This window comes from Staurois parvus, unplaced genomic scaffold (assembly GCF_062004578.1).
Source record: "Staurois parvus isolate SC_StPar_1 unplaced genomic scaffold, SC_StPar_1.0 ptg001044l, whole genome shotgun sequence".
NCBI classification, from domain to species: domain Eukaryota; kingdom Metazoa; phylum Chordata; class Amphibia; order Anura; family Ranidae; genus Staurois; species Staurois parvus.
In genome coordinates this window covers 3935001-3958989 of record NW_028318840.1, presented here as the reverse complement: position 1 = coordinate 3958989, position 23989 = coordinate 3935001, and the positions used below count along the sequence as shown (strand labels likewise).

Sequence of the window (23989 nt, the reverse complement as noted above, 5' to 3'; positions counted from 1 at the left end):
CTGATCACTAATTTAACAGATTCTTCCTCCAACTATCCACCAAGCAAATATATTCTTTGTCCCACTGACCATAAATGTAAGGGAGACCCTTTTTTACTGAACATCAATGTAATGGGGTGGCTTTCTCCACTGACCATTAATGTATGGAAGTGGCTTTCTCCACTGACCATTAATGTATGGAGGTGGCCTTCTCCACTGACCATTAATGTATGGAGGTGGCCTTCTCCACTGACCATTAATGTATGGAGGTGGCCTTCTCCACTGACCATTAATGTCTGGAGGTGGCCTTCTCCACTGACGATTATTGTATGGAGGTGACCTTCTCAACTGACCATTAATATATGGAGGTGGTCTTCTCCACTGACCATTATTGTATGGAGGTGACCTTCTCAACTGACCATTAATGTATGGAGGTGGCCTTCTCTACTGACCATTAATGTACGGAGGTGGACTTCTCCACTGACCATTAATGTATGGAGGTGGCCTTCTCCACTGACCATTAATGTATGGAGGTGGACTTCTCCACTGACCACCAATGGAAGAGTGAGCCTTCTACAGCATAAAGTTATAATTATAATTTTTAGCAGGGATTCCTTTAAACCTGAAAATCACTTCAAGGGTTCCACTGGGGTGAAGGGATTGAGAAACACTGGTCTAACCCTTCCCCACTGTATTTGAAACTGAAAATAAAAAATATCCGTTAGATACACTTTAAGTAGATATGATACACTCAACAAGTCATACACACAAAACGGTCTATATCTAAAAGATTGAATATTAATATTAATAATTGAAACAATATTAAGATAATAATAAGAAATAAAACATATTGTAGAATAACATTACCCTATACCACAGTAATATAACGCCCTGGGGCGAACTCTGTCTCAAGGTACAAGGTACTTCAAGGTACTTTTCTTCAAGGTACAAGGTACAAGCTTCAGCTACAGTCCCCAACCATTGGCCATACTCCTTTGACGTGTTTCACCCCACTTGGGCTTAAATGTTATCCTATACCAAACACAAACAGCCTTATTAACTAAGGCGCAGAGAGAAAGTACAATGGCCCATTACGGCTATTCAGGATTTACCTGTACAACTGTGCTGTTAGGGTATTTTTGTAGCTAAATCACTGAACAGCCATCATTCACTGACAGATAGAAGAAATGGGTCCCTATGGTTTAAACTACACAGTGGTATGTTGCTGCAAACTGTAGCAATCCATCAGACAAAACTGCCAGATTGTGCGACAAGTGCGTGATTAATCGTTGCTACATGCTGTGTGTGTGTAGTATACCCCATAGGGAGCCTTTTGGTCCATCCATGAATGATCCATGGCTACCCTGAGTGAAATTTGAGCTAATAAAGGTTGCCTGGGTAGCCAAAGCTTTAGTGATCTGATTTTGCTTATCTGGCATTTCAGTGGTTGCTATAGGTTACCAATGAGGGACCCAAAAGAGTTCTCTTCATAATTAAAGCCCAGGATGATTTTTAGGTTAAATCAACTTAATGCATTCTAGGGGCAAAAAAACAAAAAGATGTGCACCTTGCAGCTGGTTATCTCTAGAAACCAGCCACAGCCTGAGTTGAAAAGCATTCCCCCTGCCAGCTTCCTGCAGAGTTGGACCCTTTCACTGTATGGAAGCTAAGGCTGCCACATCACCCCTTTAAAACATATATTAATTACACAGGTTATGTGGCTGATTAATGTGGTAATTAAATTCACTTAGTTCCCTATCTGTATTAAATTAGCCTAAATAATTAATATGTGTTCAGGTGTAAAGGGATGAGGTGGCAACCCTAATGGAAGCAGTGGTCACTCTACAGAGGTCTGACATGACTCCTCCCACATGGAAGAAAAATATAAGAACAAATATATACCTAGTGCAGCGCTCATTCAGCGTTACCTATAATGCTGCCTCCTTCTCTTCACTCCCTCTTTCTGTAGGGGTCCCTCAAGGTTCTGTCCTTGGACCCCTTCTCTTCTCCATCTACACCTCCTCCCTTGGTCACTTGATAAACTCCCATGGCTTTAAATACCATCTCTATGCTGATGACACACAAATCTATCTTTCTACCCCTCACCTCACCCCTTCAGTCTGCTTTCGCATTACTAACCTACTAAGTGACATATCAGTCTGGATGTCACTCCACTTCCTCAAACTCAATCTTTCCAAAACTGAGCTCTTAGTATTCCCCCCATCCCGTGCCCCCTCCCCTGACTTCACCATCAAGATCAATAACACAACCATCAGTCCCTCCCCTCATGCCAGGGTACTAGGTGTAATCCTAGACTCCCATCTGTCCTTTCACCTCCAAATCCAATCACTGTCCAAATCTTGTAGACTTCACCTCCGCAACATCTCCAAGATACGCCCGTTCCTAACCTCGGAAACTACTAAGCTACTTATTCACTCCCTGGTTATATCTCACCTTGACTACTGTAACTCCCTCCTCATTGGCTGACCTCATCGCAGGATATCCCCTCTTCAGTCTATCATGAATGCTGCTGCCAAACTTATCCACCTTACTAACCGTTCTGTATCTGCTACCCCTCTCTGCCAATCCCTCCACTGGCTCCATTCAGTGTCCTCCACCCCTCTCTGCCAATCCCTCCACTGACCTCCACTCAGTGTCCTCCACCCCTCTCTGCCAATCCCTCCACTGGACTCCATTCGGTGTCCTCCACTCCTCTCTGTCAATCCCTCCACTGGTCTCCATTCGGTGTCCTCCACCCCTCTCTGTCAATCCCTCCACTGGCCTCCATTCAGTGTCCTCCATCCCTCTCAGTCAATCCCTCCACTGGCCTCCATTCAGTGTCGTCCACCCCTCTCTGCCAATCCCTCCACTGGCTTCCCGTTGCCCAACGGATAAAATTCAAAACATTAACAATAACATATAAAGCCATTTATAACTCTGCCCCAAATTACATCAATGATCTTGTCTCCAAATATCACCTAAACCATCCTCTCCGCTCCTCACAAGACCTCCTGCTCTCTAGCTCCCCTGTCTCCTCCTCCCATGCTCATCTCTAGGACTTTTCCAGAGCTTCCCCCATCCTCTGGAACTCTCTACGCCAATTTATCACACTATGCGTTTTAATTACAAAATATATGAAAAATATTTTTTTAAATACAGTTCAAATATACTGTATGTCTTTAAAGACATGTTAAAACGACTTTTTTACATGTTAAAAAAATATGAAGAATATATTTATAAAAAATATATTTTTAAATATATATATATATTTTTTAAATATAGTCTTCAGATTTTTTTTAACATCTAAAAATGTTGTTTTAACATATATTTGTACATATATTTGTAAATGCATTTCAAAAATGTAGATTTGTATTTGTAAAGACATACAGTATATTTGAAATTTATTTGTAAAAATATTTTTCATATATTTTTGCAATAAAGACCCACTTCAACATGCAGTATGTATATATATATATATATATATATATATATATAAAACACACATATACATATATATATTTATTGAAATATATTGAATATGGCCAAAATTGTAGCAATATATTTGGGAAGAATATTTTTAAAATGTATTTCAAATATATTTTTCTTCCATATGGGCTACTGAGTCAAAGCTAGGGCTCTGCAGTCAGTTTTTCACTGATTGCAGAGCTATAACACAGCGGGGGGGGGGTTAGACCTCTGCAGAGAGACCACTGCTTTCACACAGGAAGAAAGGGTCCTTATGTCTCTGCAGCATACTGGCAGGGGACAGGCTTTTTTTTATCTCAAGCTGTGACTACTTTCTAAAGAAAACGAACTGTGAGACTCTGCACACCTCTTGTTATGATGCACCTGGAAAGCAATTGCTCTGGTTTCTGTTCTTGGCACTGAGCATTGTTCTCGTTGCCTGGATATTGGAGCACATTGGTATACATACATGTATGGTGCTATGCACAGCACACAATATTGACTGTCCCAGAAGCAAACATGTACGTCTTGGTAGATATCTCAGCTGTCCATCTTCATTTCCACCTTCTATCTTCCCAATTGCCAGTGACCTGGATATGTTTCTTTCCACCCAGACATTGTTATATTAGAACAAAACCTCTGAGCATGTTGTATTTCTCTCCGGGCCCCGCTCCCTCTTTGTCCATGACCTCCTGATATCTTTTGTTCAATTACAACTTTAGAGGAGTAATTGGTATCAATCAACTTCAGCCAGCAGTCCTCTGACTTCTTTCTGTCTAATAGAATGCCTGTTAGTCTCAGCTATTGAGGCCACATCTGACAAATGCTCCTTCACAACGTACACCCCCAAGGTATGAGTCATTGGCCTCCGCAATGCCATTCCAATCTGATCTATCAGTTTGTACAGTAATACGATGACCACTGCTTTATGGTCTCCAGCTGTGGACTCACAATTACTCGGGAGAGGGAGGAAAAAAAAAATACACGGTGGGATAATTATCCATAGTACCGAATGCTTATTATGCCTGAGAACTCTATAACTATATATTTATCTCTGTAATAAAGGGGGTCAATCATTAAACAAAAAAAAAATATACCGCATAGTTCATGTTAGAGAAAATGAATTGTAAAAAAATTCTTCCGACTTATCCAGGTATTGTAGAGACATCTCCTTTGTTATCAAGAAAGAAATGAGAATAGGCTGAAATCTAGGCAATGAAAAGGAAATCTGGAATCTTAATTCTTATTGAAGTAAGGAAAATGTCAAATACAGCTCTATTGTTAAAATATTTGAAACACATCCATGCTATGCAGAATTTCTTATGTATTGCACATTCCATTTCTGTTCACTCTAAAACTGTGTAGCTGCTATAGCTAGTAGTAGTTGATCACATTCAACTGGACTTGTTCTTTAATGTTGAAGAGGTTCTGTAGCTTATCCAAGCAACTTCTTCAATTCTATTGAGTGTCAGGAACATACCGCAGTATATTCACACAGGTAGCACCAACACCTTAATCCAGTCACCATGGGATGTTTTAAGGCATACAGTTGCAAGAAAAAGTATGTGAACCCCTTGGGATTACGTGGAGTTTTGCATGAATTGGGCACAAAATGTGCTCTGAACGTCATCTAAGTCACAACAATAGAAGAACACAGTCTGCTGAACATAATACTACACAAACATTAGATGTTGCCATGGTTTAATTGCACATAACATGTAAACATTCACAGTGCAGGGAGGAAAAAGTATGTGAACCTTTGGACTTAATAACTGGTTGACCCTCCTTTGGCAGCAATAACCTCAACCAAATGTTTCCTGTAGTTGCAGATCAGACCTGCACAACGATCTGGAGTCATTTTGGTCCACTCCTCTTCACAAAACTGTTTCAGTGTAGCAATATTCTTGGGATGTCTGGTGTGAATCGCTCTCTTAAGGTCATGCCACAGCATTTCAATCGGGTTGAGGTCAGGACTCTGACTGGGCCACTCCAGAAGGCGTATTCTGTGCTGTTGCAGCCATTGTTTTGTTGAATGACTTGTATGCTTTGGGTCATTGTCCTGTTGCATCACCCATCCTCTGCGGAGCTTCAGTTGGCAGACAGATGGTCGTATGTTTTCCTGCAAAATGTCTTGATAAACTCTGGAATTCATTTTCCCATCAATGACAACAATCCGTCCAGGCCCTGAGGCAGCAAAGCAGCCCCAAACCATGATGCTCCCTCCGCCATATTTCACAGTGGGGATGAGGTTTTGATGTTGGTGTGCTGTGCCTTTTTTTCTCCACACATAGTGTTGTGTGTTCTTCCCAAACAACTCAATCTTGGTTTCATCTGTCCACAGTATATTTTGCCAGTAGTGCTGTGGAACATCCAGGTGCTCTTTTGCAAACTTCAAACGTGCTGCAATATTCTTTTTGGACAGCAATGGCTTCCTCCGTGGTGTCCTCCCATGTACTCCATTCTTGTTTAATGTTTTCCTTATTGTAGATGTGTCAACAAAAATGTTAGCATGTGCCAGAGATTTCTGTAGGTCTTTAGCTGACACTCTGGGATTCTTCTTTACGTCATGCAGCATTCTGCGCTGTGCTCTTGCAGTCATTTTTACAGGACGACCGCGCCTAGAGAGAGTAGCAACAGTGCTAAACTTTCTCCATTTGTAGACAGTCTGTCTTACCGTGGACACATGAACATCAAGGCTTTTGGAGATACTTTTGTAACCCTTTCCAGCTTCATGCAAGTCAACAATTCTTGATCGTAGGTCTTCTGAGAGCTCTTTTCTGCGAGGCATGGTTCACATCAGACAGTGCTTCTTGAAACCAGTAAGCCCAAAACAGGTGTGTGTTTTTTAAGGGCAGGACAGCTGTCAGCAACACATCTAATATCATCACACTGATTGGAGTCAAGGTTGGCTCACTCCTGGCTCCAATTAGCTCTGGGAGAAGTCATTAAGCTAGGGCCTCACATACTTTTTCCTCTCTGCACTGTGAATGTTTACATGTTATGTGCAATTAAACCATGGCAACATCTAATGTTTGTGTAGTATTATGTTCAGCAGACTGTGTTCTTCTATTGTGACTTAGATGACGTTCAGAGCACATTTTATGCCCAATTCATGCAAAACTCCACGTAATCCCAAGGAGTTCACATACTTTTTCTTGCAACTGTATGTTACATAGTTGCATAGTTACAGAGTTAGTCTGGGTGAAAAAAGACAAAAGTCCATCCAGTTCAACCATAAAGAAAAAAAAATGTCAACGTTCAAGAACAGGATGGAAGATCCTACCTTCCTTGCCAATTTTCATCCAGTTGAAGAGGTTCTGAAACTTATCCAAAGAACTTCTTCAAGTCCAATGAGTGTGAGAAACATGCCCAAGTATATTCATACAGGTAGCACCAACACCTTAATCCAATCACCATGGGATTTTTTAAGACATATGTTGATCGCCCAAGAACAGGGTGAGAGGTCTACCCTTCCTGGCCAATTTCCATCCAGCAGTGATAGGTATGTTGAAGAGGTTCTGTAGCTTACCCAATCCACCTTTTCAGTCCTAATGAGTTTCTGGAACATATCCACAAAGGAAACACCCACACCTTAATCCAGTTACCATGGTATATATCAAGGCATATGTTGTTGCCCAAGAACAGGATGAGAGGCCCACCCTTCCTGGCCAATTTCCATCCAGCAGTGATAGGTATGTTGATGAGGTTCTGTAGCTTACCCAAGCCACCTTTTCAGTTCTAATGAGTGTCTGGAACATATCCACAAAGGCAGCACCCACACCTTAATCCAGTTACCATGGTATATATCAAGGCATATGTTGTTTGCCCAAGAACAGGATGGGAGGTTCACCTTTCTTGGCCAATTTCTATCCAGAAGCTAGGTGCATGTTGAAGAGATTCCAGAGCTTATCCAAACCACTTCTTCAAGTTTAATGATTGTCAGGAACATACCCCAGTACATCCACAAAGTAGCACCAACACCTTCATCCAGTCACATGGGATGTGTCAAGGCAGATGTTGTCTGCCCAAGAACAGGGTGGGAGATCCTCCCTTCCTGGCCAATTTCCATCCAGCAGTGATAGGTATGTTGAAGAGGTTCTGTAGCCTATCCAAGCCACCTCTTCAGGTTTAATGAGTGTCAGGAACATACCTCAGCCAATTTCCATCCAGCAGTGAGAGTTATTGGTTGCCAAAATGTCACTTTATTTCTTTATACAACTGTGGCTGGTTAATAACAGGTTAATAATGTTGTACGGTGGGAGTTTACTTGCCTGTTTCTGAATGACAGCAGACTGACTATATTTGTATGGCACCTTCCATGTTCACAGCGTATCTTGTGGGAAACCCAGATTTATACATCCCCTCTTCGCCAATGGTCCTGTGTTATCCTCATTTACTGGCTAAATATTGTTCAGCAGCATGGGATGTGGTGACTTGTTCCACTCCTGATAGCCTTTCCACCCCAAGGCATGACCTTTGTTGGCTAGGGATAAATTTGGCCCTGAGTATGGGGAAACAACAGCATTTTATTGGAAAATATCACTCCCAGTCAATTGATAACTTTGGATATTAAGGATTCTTTAAAAATACATTTTTAGATAATTTGAAGAGAGGGAGGGCAGGTAATATTCAGTCTTGGCTGAGCAACCAATAAACATATTTTCTGTAGTTATATGGCACCTCCCATGTTGATGCCATATCTCACAGTTACATAGTTAGTCTGGCTGAAAAAAGACAAAAGTCCATCCAGTTCAACCATAGAAAAAAAAAAAGTTGTAATCCTATACACACAGTTGATCCAGAGGAAGGCAAAAAAAACTCCAGCAAAGCATGATCCAATTTGCACCTGCTGGGAGAAAAAATTCCTTCCTGAATTCATGGGCAGGACCATATTTAAACTTTCCCTCTGAGCCAATGGTCTTGTGCAGCCTACACTGCCCGGCTAAATATTGGTCAGCAACATGGTATATGGGTGGTTTGGGTCGTCCATACTGCATTGCCACCCAAAGCTATGGCCTGTTTGCTATAGAGAAGTATGATCCTGAGTATGAGGAATCAGTGGCAAGTATTGGTGCCAGCCAATCAAGTCCTTGCCCAAGAGGACCCAACTGGAGAATACAGGGGAATATCTGTAGACAAACAAACATACTCTATCTTCGATATAAACTGGGATTTTGTTTTCTTTTTGAAGTGACGTTTGTTGGGTTACATTTCACTGGGTTTATGCTATGCATCCAGCTAAGAGAGATTTGGGAGTACTGCTTTGTTAAGTTCATACTCCAACATATACCAAAACCAGCGCTCAGATCTTCATGCTACACAGAAAACACGGAATCAGACACTCGCTGAGGTGCAGCCCTCAATAGATCGGGGAATCTTGATGCTGGCAAAAAAGAGAATAAAACAGGGCGCCCTCTCATCATACATTACTAGTATAAATAGAAAATGTATTAAAAAAAATCACTAATGCATACTCACAAACCAAAGAGGTCATAAAAACAGAGCCAAAGGTGACAATCGTGTACAGTGGAGGTCCTTGGGTGTGCAAATGTGCTAACGCGTTTTGGGAGTTGCTGCTCTGAGGAAGTGAGTTTGACTCCTGAAACGCGTTAACACATTTCACCCAAGGACCTCTGCTGTCTGCGACTGTCATCTTTGGCTCGTTGTCTCTTTTTTTATGACCTCTTTGGTTTGTGAGTATGCATTTGTGATTTTTAATACATTTTCTATTTATCACAGTAATGCATGAGGAGAGTGCACCCTGTTTTATTCTCTTTTTAGTTAAGTTCATCTTTAAAGATTTATGAAAATATAGAATATTTAGAATGAAACTTAAATACAACATACAGTTCCGTAGGTGATTGATGTTGTTGTGAAAGCCTTGGTTCAGCCTTGCTCTTTAGGAAATGTCTTGGTTCAGTAGATGAGGGCTTTATACTATTGGCCTCAGGGCTTCATCTGTTGTAGGACTAGTTGAAAAGGGAATGGAAATGTACAGTGCTTGCAGCTTGTTTCAGAAAGCAAGTGAGCAATGTGCACATATGACCTTCCTATGTCACATCAACTATGTTTTTTTTTGCTTCAGTAGCAGTTGTAGGTTTTTGAAGACTTGAGGGTTGACCATGAATTGAAATCAGGTTGGCCAGATCAAACTACCAGAATGTTCTTGCAAGGAACCCCCATGTAGAAATCAATCCCAGGACTTCAAGACGGGAATGTTAACAAGTCAACCACCATGCGCCCAGTTTACAGCTCATTAAGCCATAGTAGTCAATTCAAGATCACATTTCAAGGTTCTAAATATACTCTTCATCAGCCATTCTCAACCAGGGAACCAGGGTTCCATAGAACCTTAGGGTTCCTCTAGGGGTGGCTAGGGGTTCCTTGATCTGTGGCTAAATGACCTCACATCTGATGGTACCTTCATAGTTCAAGATCCAACGTCACGTGACTGTCAAGGTCCTACCTTTTCCCAGAGGTTATGTTACTCCATGTGCTGGCATCCATCTTGGATTTATGCTGAGCATGGTGGGAAGCTTTTATGCCTTCAGGTCTCTGAGGTCCATCCCCCAGAGGAGTGTGGCTGAGTACATATAAGCCTGTGATCCGCACATGCTCTTTGCACTTGTGTCTTGTGTCTTTGTCTTGCTACAGCTCTGTGTATATGCTCGTGACTCTTCTGGTATTTGACTCGGCTTGTGACTAAGACCATTCTCTGTGTTTTCCTTCGATCTGACCTTCCGTTGCTGAACCCGGCCCGTGACCTGTGATTCTCTGTCTACTGTTCTGTACTGTTTTGTCCCGTTGTTGTTGACCCAGCTTGCCTGACTATGCTATTGTCATTCTCACCAGCTACATGCCATTGGCGGCGGCCATTACCACAGCCGGGGTGTCTCGGGGGCCGCGACCTGGTTCCTGGCTGCGCCAAGTCCATCCCCACCATCAGTGGCCCTGGTGAAGGGCAGCCTGGGACTTAGACTCCATGCCCTGAGGGACTTCGGTCTGTTGGTGGTGGTTGTCGTCAGCCAGTGCGTTACCCTGCCACTAGGCCTACCTGTCCGTTCCACAGCCCTGCCCTGACAGTGGCATGACCACAAGGTGGTCTTGCTACCCCTGTAAAATGGGACAGTATTCCCACTTACCAACACCAATATAAGGGGCCTTTTACCAATGACCCTCGATGGATTAATCCCACCAGGGGTTCCTTGAGACCTGAAAATTATTTCAAGGGTTTCTCTTGAGTAAAAGGTTGAGAAAGGCTGGTTTGCATAAATTCAATTGGTTGCAATGGCTTACTGCCCATTGCTCCTCATCATTCTTCTTCTCAATGCTCTACTGAAGCTCAGCTTTTTCTTTTTTTTTTTTTGCATCAATTGAATTAGTTGTGTGATAATTCTGCACAGTGTTTGGTGACTTCAGAAGCCAGACTGGATGTATTTTTGTATGTGGCGATGTACTGTGGGTGTGTGCACCTGTTTAATTAGATAGAAGAGAGAAAAACTCATTCCCTGTGTTTACAGTAATGCTAAGTTAGGTGTTCTCAGAAGACTCTGGTATCGCCCACATATTCCGCTCATCAAAATACTTTCTCCGAAGTCCTTGCTTGGCAGTTTTTTTTTTGTATACTACGAATATAGAAAGTTAAAAACTGCTGTTTGAAACAAGGTTATATTTTTTTTAGTTCATACGAGCTTGGCATTAACTTCCTTAGCACTGTTTCCCCCCAGAAAATGGGAAAATGTGGAATCTAAAATGAGCACTTAAAATGCATAGCTCGTTAAAATGCACATTTTAGGTCTGAAAATTGCTTAAACATTATGTATTTTCTGAAAGTGAAGAACCTGTAGAATAAAACTATGGTAGCTGCAAATTTTTATATTGCAAGATTTTGCACAACCATTCTACAAACCTCTGTTTCCTTTCTGCCAGCATCAGATTGGTTGAAAAAAAAATATTTGCATACAATAAATGAATGCACGGCACACCTACTAACCATGGAAGGCTACTGGACATTTCTAGGAGATCCTGGAGACATCCTAAGTAGAAAAACGGTTGTACACAAGGAAGAATCTTAGCCCAAGTCAATGGAAAGAGTTGTAATTAAAATTACAGATGGGAAGCCATTAAATCAAGAAGTTTAGGAAAACCTAAAGATGGTGTAAGCCAGGAATGGGCAAACTACGGCCCGCGGGCCGTATACGGCCTGGCGGACCTTTTAATCCGGCCCGGCGGACCTTTTAATCCGGCCCGCGGAGCGTGATACAAAAAAAAAAACAGCCAGGGCAGGCAAACATTTGCATCATTCAGCGCGCTCAAATGCAATGATTGGCCAGTCTCGCTGCCACTCACATCCTGATAGCCAGTGATTGGCTGTCAGGATGTGTGTAGGCGGGGCAGCGTGATGAATGTGAGGGGAGCTAGGCTCCTCTCACAGTCCGCCCTGAAGACCGGAACGGCGCGGGAACATGGCGAGAGGAACGCGCGGAGCAAAAATAAGTAAATTGACACAGGGGGGACTTGGCTTACTACTTGGGAGGGAATAGTACTATGGGGGATGAAATGTTACAAATTTTAATTTAATTTATATTAATTCACACATACACATCATTCATATACTCTTGATCCGGCCCCCGGGTCCAATATATGAACCCATTGCGGCCCTCAAGTCAAAAAGTTTGCCCACCCCTGGTGTAAGCCAATAGATTGATGTTATTGACAAACCAACTATAAAGCTTGCCATAGATCGGGCAGTCGAAAGTGCCCGATCCAACATGCTGTTTTTTTTTTTTTTTTTGGAAACTACGAACATAGAAAGTTAAAAACTGCTGTTTGAAGCAAGGTTACATTTTTTTTTAGTTCATACGAGCTTGGCATTAACTTCCTTAGCATTGTTTCCCCCCAGAAAATGGGAAAATGTGGAATCTAAAATGAGCATTTAAAATGCATATGTCAGGGCTCCGGGTATGACCAGAGGTGTGTGGACTGACACAGGGAAACGCAGGCTTCAGGCATAGTGTAAATAAGACAATTTACTAAGACTAAAAAACACAAACGCAGTGCAAGGTAAACATAACACAGTGCAAACAACCCAAACTCCAACAGATAACCATATATACAAATCAAATGTAGTCGGGCAGGCCGGGTCGGTAGCAAACGGGCAAACAGGGTACCAGGAGTGAGCAGAAGAGTGGTCAGGAATAGCCGAGGTTAGGACAGGCAGAGTTCATTCAGAGTCAGGATCAAAGCAGAGTCAGGATCAGGCAGGAAGCAGACAGGATGCAGGTACAGGGGCTCATGGGAAACATACACCAAGGCACTGACTGCAGGTCTGGCCATTCCTTAAATACACCTCCTGCAATCAGCCTCAGGTGATGGCTGATTGCAGGAGTGAGCTTCTGGTTGCTGAGAGCACCCGCTGGCCAGCCCTGGTACTGCAGCCCACACGGCAGATGAGTCCCACCACTAATGGTGAGTCCATTCCTGACTGCATAGCTCGTTAAAATGCACATTTTAGGTCTGAAAATTGCTTAAACTCCCAAAACATTATTATTATTTCTATACAGGATTTATATGGCGCCAACAGTTTGCTCAGCGCTTTACAATATAACGGGAGACAATACAGCAACAATACAGTTCAATACATGAGGGATTTGAGGGCCCTGCTCCTTGGAGTTTACAATCTGGATTATAGATTTTCTGAGAGTGGAGAACCTGTAGAATAAAACTATGGTAGCTGCAAATTTTTATACTTCAAGACATTTGCAGGACCAGTCTACAAACCTGTTTCATTTCTGCCAGCATCAGATTGGTTGAAAAAAGATACCTGCATACAAGAAACTCATGCACGGCACACCTATTAACCATGGAAGGCTATTGGACATCCTGGAGACATCCTAAGTAAAAAAAATGGTTGTACACAAGGAATAATCTTAGCCCAAGTCAATGGAAAGAGTTGTAATTAAAATTACAAATGGGAAGCCAATAAATCAAGATGTTTAGGAAAACCTAAAGATGGTGTAAGCCCAGGGGCGGACTGACAACTCATGGGGCCCCCGGACAATAGGGGATCATGGGGCCCCTTTTTTTCTTGCCCAAACTCAAAAAAGCCTATGAAAAAGGTACTAGGGGCATCTCATGGGGCCCCCTACTGACCCCGGGCCCTCGGGCAGTGCCCGAGTTTCCAAATAGTCAGTCCACCCCTGTGTAAGCCAATAGATTGAAGTTATTGACAAACCAACTGTACAGTCAACCATAGACCGGGCAGTCGAAAGTGCCCGATCCAACATGCTGGGTTTTTTTTTTTTTAAAATGTAACAAATGATGGCACAATCGTAGGAGTTATTTTAATTTTTCCGTCGGCAGAACGTTCGCTTTTCTACTCCTCTATAGCCGGCTTTAGTATACCTCTTAGCATATCTCCAGTTTATTACTGAAGGCTCTTCACTTCCTTCGTCTCCTGTACATAGTTCCCCAAAACTCAACAGCACAATTCAGCTTGTAAATCAGACTTGAGTCCTTAGAGGAAATAAAGGTGTTATACCATGCAGATTATTCTTATAATTACATCATGGATGATCAGTTTAGCATATTCAACACATCCAAGAATTTGCAAATGAGAAGCTCTGGTTTTATAACCATATTAAGTAAAAGACAAAAGCCTCCAGCTGGGAGATTGTCTTTTATTCTGGAGGTCGCTCTACACACATTTATTTCATTTGCGGTTTGGTACATGCACAGACATTATTAGAAGATGGAATATCTTGTTCTTTGTGATTTTCCGTATAAAATCAAAATATGGGCCAAGATAGCATAGATCATGTTCACCATCATGGCATGGGATGTCTCGGGAAGGTTGGTCTGTAAGCATTACATAATGATGGTACAGGGGCGGACTGACAACTCATGGGGCCCCCGGGCAATAAGGGATCATGGGGCCCCTGTGTCCTTGCCCAAACTCAAAAAAGCCTATGAAAAAGGTACCAGGGGCATCTCATGGGGCCCCCTATTGACCCTGGGTCATCTCATGGGGCCCCCTATTGACCCTGGGCCCTCGGGCAGTGTCCGAGTTTCCAAATGGTCAGTCCGCCCCTGTGATGGTATACACCTCTATAGAGAATACACCAATCACATACAGGGGTGTATTTAGGTTTTGTGCTGCCCTAGGCAACACAAAAATTGTCTCCCCCCCCCCCCTTCACGGAGAGACTCTGACACCGACCAACACTGCTCCTGACATTGACCAACAACACCCCAGCCCCCCCCCCCCCACCCAGGAGAGCCTTTCATTACCACTGCCTCCCATACAGTGGCAATCTCCCCCACCCTGGGGAGAGAGAAGACACTCCCTTTCACAGCTCTGGACATCCCCGGGAACAAGAGTCGGGCTCTGCATACACCATCAGGCAGCCCTCAGCCTCTCTCAGATCCCACCTGGTCCCCATGCTGTGTGTGTCCCATCTTCCATCCCTTCTTTTGTGGGGTGGCGCTGCCCCCCTGAAAAATGCTGCTTCCCCCCTGAAAAATGCCGCCCTAGGCAAATGCCTTGTTTGCCTTGTGGTGAATACGCCCCTGATCACATATCGGATGTTGGTTATTCTAAGCTTTACATTAGTCAGTTTTGGATCTTAAAATATTTTTAATCTATAGAAAGTTGTTATGCATAGGTCAAATCTATTTACTGCATATGTCATTCTGCATTTCTATATTACTGAGCTTACAGTTTGATAAATATAATAGATAGATGATAGATAGATAGATAGATAGATAGATAGATAGATAGATAGATAGGAATTGGATACAGGTGAAATCTTTCCATGTTCTGGGCTGAGCACATAGTAAATGTTCTCACAGCCCAGCCACGAGACAGATAGAGGGATAGCTAATATGAAGTAGATAGATAGATAGATAGATAGATGATAGGATAGATAGGTAGATAGACAGACAGACAGCCATGAAATAGATAGATAGATAGATAGATAGATAGAGAGATAGAGGGATAGAGGGATAGATGGATAGATAGATAGATGGATAGATAGATAGATAGATAGATAGATAGATAGATAGATAGATAGATAGATAGATAGATAGATAGATAGATAGATAGATAGATAGATAATAGGTGGATAGATGGATAGATAGATAGATAGATAATAGATAGATAATAGATAGATAGATAGATAGATAATAGATAATAGATGGATAGATAAATAGATAGATAGATAGATAATAGATAGATAATAGATAGATAGATAGATAGATAATAGATAATAGATGGATAGATAATGGATAGATAATAGATGGATAGATAGATAATAGATAGATAGATAGATAGATAGATGGATAGGAATTAGATAGATAGATAGATAGATAGATAGATAGATAGATAGATAGATAGATAGATAGAGGGATGGATAGGAATTAGATACAGGTCAAATCTTTCCATGTTGCGGGCTGAGCACATAGTAAATGTTCTAAGTATCTCACAGCCCAGAGATAATGTGCGCAGCCTGGTAATGTCTGATGTCAGAGTCTGTATAGCCGGGGTTGGATGTAATTTGGGTCTCATATCTGTGTCTGCTCCTCAGCATTCCACTGTGTCCTCTGAGCTCCCTCTGTCACTTATCATTTCCCTCAACTCCGAGCCGGATCTACAGCGGAGTCTTCGGATCATCCGCCGACTTCTCTTCCCTTCCGCCTCTAACCTTGAAGCTTGGCCTGTCTTCTCCGCTCCCATCATCGGTGGCGGGTCGGTTCGCCTAAAGATGTTTGTGTAATATCTATAATATGATCTCCTTGGGGGAAACGGATTCTGTGGATGAGGGTTTATTCACATAGAAGAATGTGCTGTTTATTGTAGACCTGTGATATTGCTGGGATAGATAGATGAACTCAGCAAAGGGATGGTGGGAAACCCCCTTAATGGGCACAGCAGGTGTACAGACCTGGGAACTCAGCACAGGGATGGTGGGAACCAGGGGCGGACTGACCATTTGGAAACTCTGGCACTGCCCTAGGACCTGGGGTCAGTAGGGGGCCCCATGAGATGCCCCTGGTACCTTTTTCATTGGCTTTTTTGAGTTTGGGCAAGGACACAGGGGCCCCATGATCCCCTATTGCCCGGGGGCCCCATGCGTTGTCAGTCCACCCCTGGTGGGAACCCCCTCATAATGGGCACAGCGGGTGTACAGACCTGGGAACTCAGCAGAGGGATGGTGTGAACCCCTCATAATGGGCACAGCAGATGTACAGACCCGGGAACTCAGCAGAGGGATGGTGTGAACCCCTCATAATGGGCACAGCGGGTGTACAGACCCAGTAACTCAGCACAGGGATGGTGGGAACCCCTCATAATGGGCACAGCGGGTGTACAGACCCGGGAACTCAGCACAGGGATGGTGGGAAACCCTCATAATGGGCACAGTGGGTGTACAGACCCGGGAACTCAGCACAGGGATGGCGGGAACCCCTCATAATGGGCACAGCGGGTGTACAGACCCAGGAACTCAGCGCAGGGATGGCGGGAACCCCTCATAATGGGCACAGTGAGTGTACAGACCCGAGAACTCAGTACAGAGATGGTGGGAACCCCTCAAAATGGGCACAGCGAGTGTACAGACCCAGGAACTCAGCACAGGGATGGCGGGAACCCCTCATAATGGGCACAGCGGGTGTACAGATCCGGGAACTCAGCGCAGGGATGGCGGGAACCCCTCATAATGGGCACAGCGGGTGTACAGACCTGGGAACTCAGCGCAGGGATGGCGGGAACCCCTCATAATGGGCACAGCGGGTGTACAGACCTGGGAACTCAGCGCAGGGATGGCGGGAACCCCTCATAATGGGCACAGCGAGTGTACAGACCCGGTTTGTATATAGAGGCCTTCAGAGAAGATGCCACATGTCAGTCTGCAGTCCACGTGATCTGGGAAGGGGTCAGGAGCAGTGCAGCCACTAGGCAGCGTCATTAAATCCAGAAATCTCCTGTCCGGGATGTGTCACCCCCCCATCCCCCCCCCAAGTCATGTCTCCGATAATTAAATACACGGAAAACGCGGGATTTCTGCAAATGGTTCATATTTCTGTGGATTACGGGAGCAGAAAACACGGCTCATTCTCTTCCTGGGAAGTGCGCTGCCTCTGCCTAGATTGCATTTTTAAGCCGCGCTTGTTTAATACAATCTCCGCGGCTTTCCGGGACGGTTTAATCTGTTGTTGAAATCTTTAACTCTTCAGGTGCCGCAAGGTAGAGGAAGATTCTTTTCACCTGGAATGCACAAAAAAAAAATGGGAATCCAGCTGAAAATAATTAGCAGCTCATTAACTGAGGTCTGATGCGTTGCTGTCAGTTACCGCATGCGTAAAAAAACGTAAAACGGCATAAAATTGTAAAACGGCTGGTCCAACCTAAATGGGCTGCCAATGCACCAAAAGGCATATTTTAATAAACATGCACTGATCATATACATGTTTATACACCAGTCAGCCATAACATTATGACCACGCACCATCACGCCATAACATTACGACCACGCACCATCATGCCATAACATTACGACCACGCACCATCACTCCATAACATTACGACCACGCACCATCACTTCATAACATTACGACCACGCACCATCACGCCATAACATTACGACCACGCACCATCACTCCATAACATTACGACCACGCACCATCACTTCATAACATTACGACCACGCACCATCACGCCATAACATTACGACCACGCACCATCACGCCATAACATTACGACCACGCACCATCACGCCATAACATTACGACCACGCACCATCACGCCATAACATTACGACCACGCACCATCACTCCATAACATTACGACCACGCACCATCACGCCATAACATTACGACCACGCACCATCACTCCATAACATTACGACCACGCACCATCACGCCATAACATTACGACCACGCACCATCACTCCATAACATTACGACCACGCACCATCACTCCATAACATTACGACCACGCACCATCACTTCATAACATTACGACCACGCACCATCACTCCATAACATTACGACCACGCACCATCACGCCATAACATTACGACCACGCACCATCACTCCATAACATTACGACCACGCACCATCACTCCATAACATTACGACCACGCACCATCACTTCATAACATTACGACCACGCACCATCACTCCATAACATTACGACCACGCACCATCACTCCATAACATTACGACCACGCACCATCACTTCATAACATTACGACCACGCACCATCACTCCATAACATTACGACCACGCACCATCACGCCATAACATTACGACCACGCACCATCACGCCATAACATTACGACCACGCACCATCACTCCATAACATTATGACCACGCACCATCACTCCATAACATTACGACCACGCACCATCACTCCATAACATTACGACCACGCACCATCACGCCATAACATTACGACCACGCACCATCACTCCATAACATTACGACCACGCACCATCACGCCAAAACATTACGACCACGCACCATCACTCCATAACATTACGACCACGCACCATCACGCCATAACATTACGACCACGCACCATCACGCCATAACATTACGACCACGCACCATCACTCCATAACATTACGACCACGCACCATCAATCCTCTGAAGGCATGCTGTGGTATCAGCACCAAGCCAGATGCCACAGCCGATCCTTTAAGTCCTGTAAGTTGGGAGGTGAGGCCTCAAAAGATAGGACTAGTTTTTCCAGCACATCCCACAGATGCTGGATTGAGATCTGGAGAATTTGGAGGCCAAGTCAACACCTCAAACTCATCGTTGTGTTCCTCTAACCATTTTTGGATGCATCAGACCAAGCCTCCTTCTTCCATTGCTACGCGGTCTAGTTTTGATGCCCAGGTGCCCATTGCAGGCTTTTGGTTAGCATGGGTACCCTGACTGGTCTAAGGCTATACAGGACGGTCTGACAACTCATGGGGTCCCGGGGCAATGGGGGATCATGGGGTCCCTGTGTCCTCGCCTACGCTCAATTCACACCCAAAAAGCCTATGAAAGGAACCAGGGGCACAGGGGTGGACTGACAACTCATAGGGCCCCTGGGCAATGGGGGATCATGGGGCCCCTGTGTCCTCGCCAATGCTCAAACCACACCCAAAAAGCCTATGAAAGGTACCAGGGGCACAGGGGTGGACTGACAACTCATGGGGCCCCCAGGCAATGGGGGATCATGGGGTCCCTGTGTCCTCGCCTACGCTCAAACCACACCCAAAAAGCCTATGAAAGGTATCAGGGGCACAGGGGTGGACTGACAACTCATGGGGCCCCCCGTGCAATGGGGGATCCTGGGGTCCCTGGGTCCTCGCCTATGCTCAAACCACACCCAAAAAAAGCCTATGAAAGGTACCTGGGGAATCTCATGGGGCCCCCTACTGACCCTGGGTTCTCAGCAGTGCCCGAGTTCCCGAATGGTCTGTCCACCTCTGTCCCATACACAACGAACTGCGATGCTCTGTGTGGTCTGACACCTTTCTATCAGAACCAGCATTCACTTGTTCAGCAATTTGAGTTCCAGTAGCTCTTCTACTTGATTGAACTACACAGGCCAGACCAGGGGCGGACTGACAACTCATGGGGTCCCCAGGCAATTGGGGACCATTGGGCCCCTGTGCTTTGCCCACACTCAAAACACACCCCAAAAAGCCTATAAAGGGTACCAGGGGCATTTTTTGGGGCCCCCTACTGACACCGGGCCATCGGGCAGTACCAGAGTGCTCAAATGGTCAGTCCGCCCATGGGCCAGACATCACTCCCCACAGGCATCAATGAGTCTTGGCCATCGATGACCCTGTCTTCAGTTGGCCGGTTCTCCTTCCCTGGATCACTTATGGTCGGTCCTGACCACTGTAGACCGGGAAAATCCCACAAGAGCTGCAGTTTTGGAGTTGCTTTGACCCAGTCGTCTAGACATTACATAGCTCCCAGCTGTCCCTGATTTCGAGGGACTGTCCCTCATTCGAAACAAAATCCCTCTTTCCTCCTCATTATGGTCTGATCTATATAGTTGTATGTAAAATGTGCTAATTATCTATCAAAAAGTATTTTACAGTGCTAAGCCTTTCATCCAGTTTATAAAATGCTGCATTTGTGAATTCCAAAAGCCGATATAAAGGAATAGTAGCGGTAAAAAAGCACTTGTGGGTTTAACCAATCATTTTTTTAAATACAATTTTCTTTTAGGGGGGCGTGGCAAGGGGGTGTGTCCTATGCCTACATACTTCTGCTAATAGGTGTCCCTTATTCCCTTCTCAGAAAGTTGGGAAGTATGACGTTATAATTTGGTTCCTCGTCGTTCAAATCCTTACAATTGCCCATTTTTTCTGCTTTCAACACATCAACTTCAGGGACAACATGTTCACTTGCTGCCTAATATATCTCAGCTGCTTTCAGAAGCCAATGTAAGAAGATCATCAATGTTGTTCACTTTACCTGTCAGTGATCAGAAGGGGTATATACTATATATATCTATCTATTTCTATCTATATATATATTACTGTATATAATTATATTATTAGTATCTATCTATCTATCTATCTATCTATCTATCTATCTATCTATCTAATATGTTACTGTATATACAGTATATAAAGTATATATATATCTATATATATATATATATATATATCTATATATATATAAAGAGAAAGGGAGAGAGAGAGAGAGAGAGAAATACATACAGTATATCTATAAATCTATCTATCTATCTATCTATCTATCTATCTATCTATCTATCTATCTATCTATCTATCTATCTTTTTATCTATCTATCTATCTATCTATCTATCTATCTATCTATCTACTGTGTATATATATATATATATATAGCTATACACAGTTTATATATATATATACAGGGGCAGACTGACCATTTGGAAACTTGGGCACTGCCCGAGGGCCCGGGGTCAGTAGGGAGCCCCCTGAGATGTCCCTGGTACCTTTTTCATTGGCTTCAAGGACACAGGGGCCCCATGATCCCCTATTGCCCGGGGGCCCCATGAGTTGTCAGTCCGCCCCGTGTATATATATATATATATATATATATATATATATATATAAAATGTATATTGTTGCAATAAAAGCAATAAAAAGTTTCTAGCAAGAGTTAACAGTCGATGCGTTTCAAGGACCATACATATATGTTACTGTATATGCAGTATAATAATTTATACTGTATATATCTGTGTGTATATATATATATATATATATATATATATATCAGGGGCGGACTGACCATTTGGAAATGCCCGAGGGCCCGGGGTCAGTAGGGGGCCCTATGAGATGCCCTTGGTACCTTTTTCATAGGCTTTTTTGAGTTTGGGCAAGGACACAGGGGCCCCATGATCCCCTATTGCCCGGGGGCCCCATGATTTGTCAGTCCGCCCCTGATAGATATATATATATATATATATATATATATATATATATATAAAAACTGTGTATATGTATCTATACATGCTATACTGTATATTGTTTCCATAAAACGTTTCTAGGAAGCGTTAAGTCGATGCATTTCAGGGACCATACACAAATTTGCATATGAAGAACTAGTGGATAGGCAGTCTTGCTGGGAATAGTTTAGAAAAGTAAAAACAAAAAAGGGGGTGGGGTGCTCTCCTTGAAGGATCTCATGATAAAAATGTGTCGGTGGTGGCCGCAAACGTTCGTACGTTTGCTACATGCGTTTAAAGTGCCATTAACAATTAGTGTGCGTGTCGGCAGCACGTTCCAGTGTGGTGCGGATAATGCACGTGGAAATGCGCTTTTCCCGCACTGAAATTTGTTGCGAATGGGCTCCTTAGTGTCCGGGTGGTTCTGAAGATAAGGCTGGAGACAGCTAGATAGCCGGGAAGGTGAACGCCGGGAAGGTCATTATAGACAGCCAGAAAAGAGTAAACCGAAATGATGCAATTTGGGAACATTCCTTTAAGCCACACCCACCTAAGATCAGAACAGGGGAAAGCCATATAGAATCAAATACGGAATTCAAATGCTCAAATCTCAAGCTTTGCAGATACTAATTTTTTATGTTTTATTTCTATTTCGTTGTTCATGTTGTTGTTTTTTTGTATTCTGTTTATACCGCGCTCCGTCTAATCCAAGCCGTGACAGTTTTGTTACCTTGAGAGTCCAACTAAAATTAACAACATTTATCACCGGCGTGTCCAGTCATATCTGCCGCATCCCTGGAGATCCTATTATCTCCCAGTCCTTTGCTCCCGGTAGTTCAGTCACGTCTTCTTCTTCGGCACCCTTTGCGCACTTTCATTATCAGGTCTGTGTGCGCCGGAGAAACTTTACCTCCAGGGTATCTCGACTTTAAAACAATTGCAAGTAAATTCCTATCTGGCGCGGAGATATGGGTTAGTTACAGAGCGGAGATATAGAAAAAAGAACAATAAAAAAAAAGTATAGCAGAGGCACGTTATTGGTACATGTGTCTGGATGAGGTGACAGGGTCTCTTTAAATTGAACCCCACAAGTGTTCTTTGCTAAAAAAAAATAATAATAATAATTTGGGGGTTATTTACTAAAACTGGAGAGCACAGAAATTGGTGCAGCTCTGCAAAGAAACCAATCAGCTTCCAGGTTTTATTGCTAAAGCCTAATTATACAAACTGAAGGTAGAAGCTGATTGGCTAGCATGCACAGCTCCCCCAGATCCTGAGTGCTCCCGTTTTAGTAAATCTCCCCCCATTGAATACTAAAGTATAACCAGGAGCGGACTGATAACTCATGGGGCCCCCGGGCAATAGGGGATCATGGGGCCCCTGTGTCCTTGCCCAAACTCAAAAAAGCCTATGAAAAGGTACCAGGGGCATCTCATGGGACCCCCTACTGACCCCGGGCCCTCGGGCAGTGTCCAAGTTTACAAATGGTCAGCCCGCCCCTGAGTATAACTAAAGGTAAAACTTTTTTTGTTGGTTTTCGATAGTGGAGAGGGATTAGAACCCCTGTCAGGTTTATATTGCTGTCTGTGCCCCCGTTAGGGAGATTCACCCCCTCTATTTGTCCTGCTGACCAAAAGTGAAAGAAAGTTCTACGTTTTCGGTTGTCACAAGCACAGGAGGGGAAACCTTCCAATGGGGACGCTAGCTCTGGTGACAACCGGGGATTCCCTCACTTTGGAAAGATTTCCTCCCACTTCCTGTTTTGGGATGGGAAGTGAAGGGAAATCTCCCCAAAGAGACACCAATATTATATAGCGCCGTCAATTTGCATAGTGCTTTATATATATATTCACATCAGTCCCTAACCAGGGGCGGACTGACCATTCGAGCACTCAGGCACTGCCCGAGGGCCCGGGGTCAGTAGAGGGCCCCATCAGATGCCCCTGGTACCTTTCATTGGCTTTTTCATAGACTTTTTTGGGTGTGGATGAGGACACAGGGGCCTGGATCCCCTATTGCCTGGAGGCCCCATGAGTTGTCAATCCGCCCCTGTCTCTAACCCTCAAGGGGCATACAATCTAAGGTCCCTAACCCTCAAG

General features: G+C 43.9%; 1 protein-coding gene across 4 annotated transcripts in view; it reads left to right on the top strand.

Annotated features, from left to right (window-relative positions):
• PCDH19 (protocadherin 19) overlaps positions 1-23989 on the top strand; it is a 305467-nt gene that overhangs the window by 245441 nt on the left and 36037 nt on the right. The window lies entirely within an intron of this gene.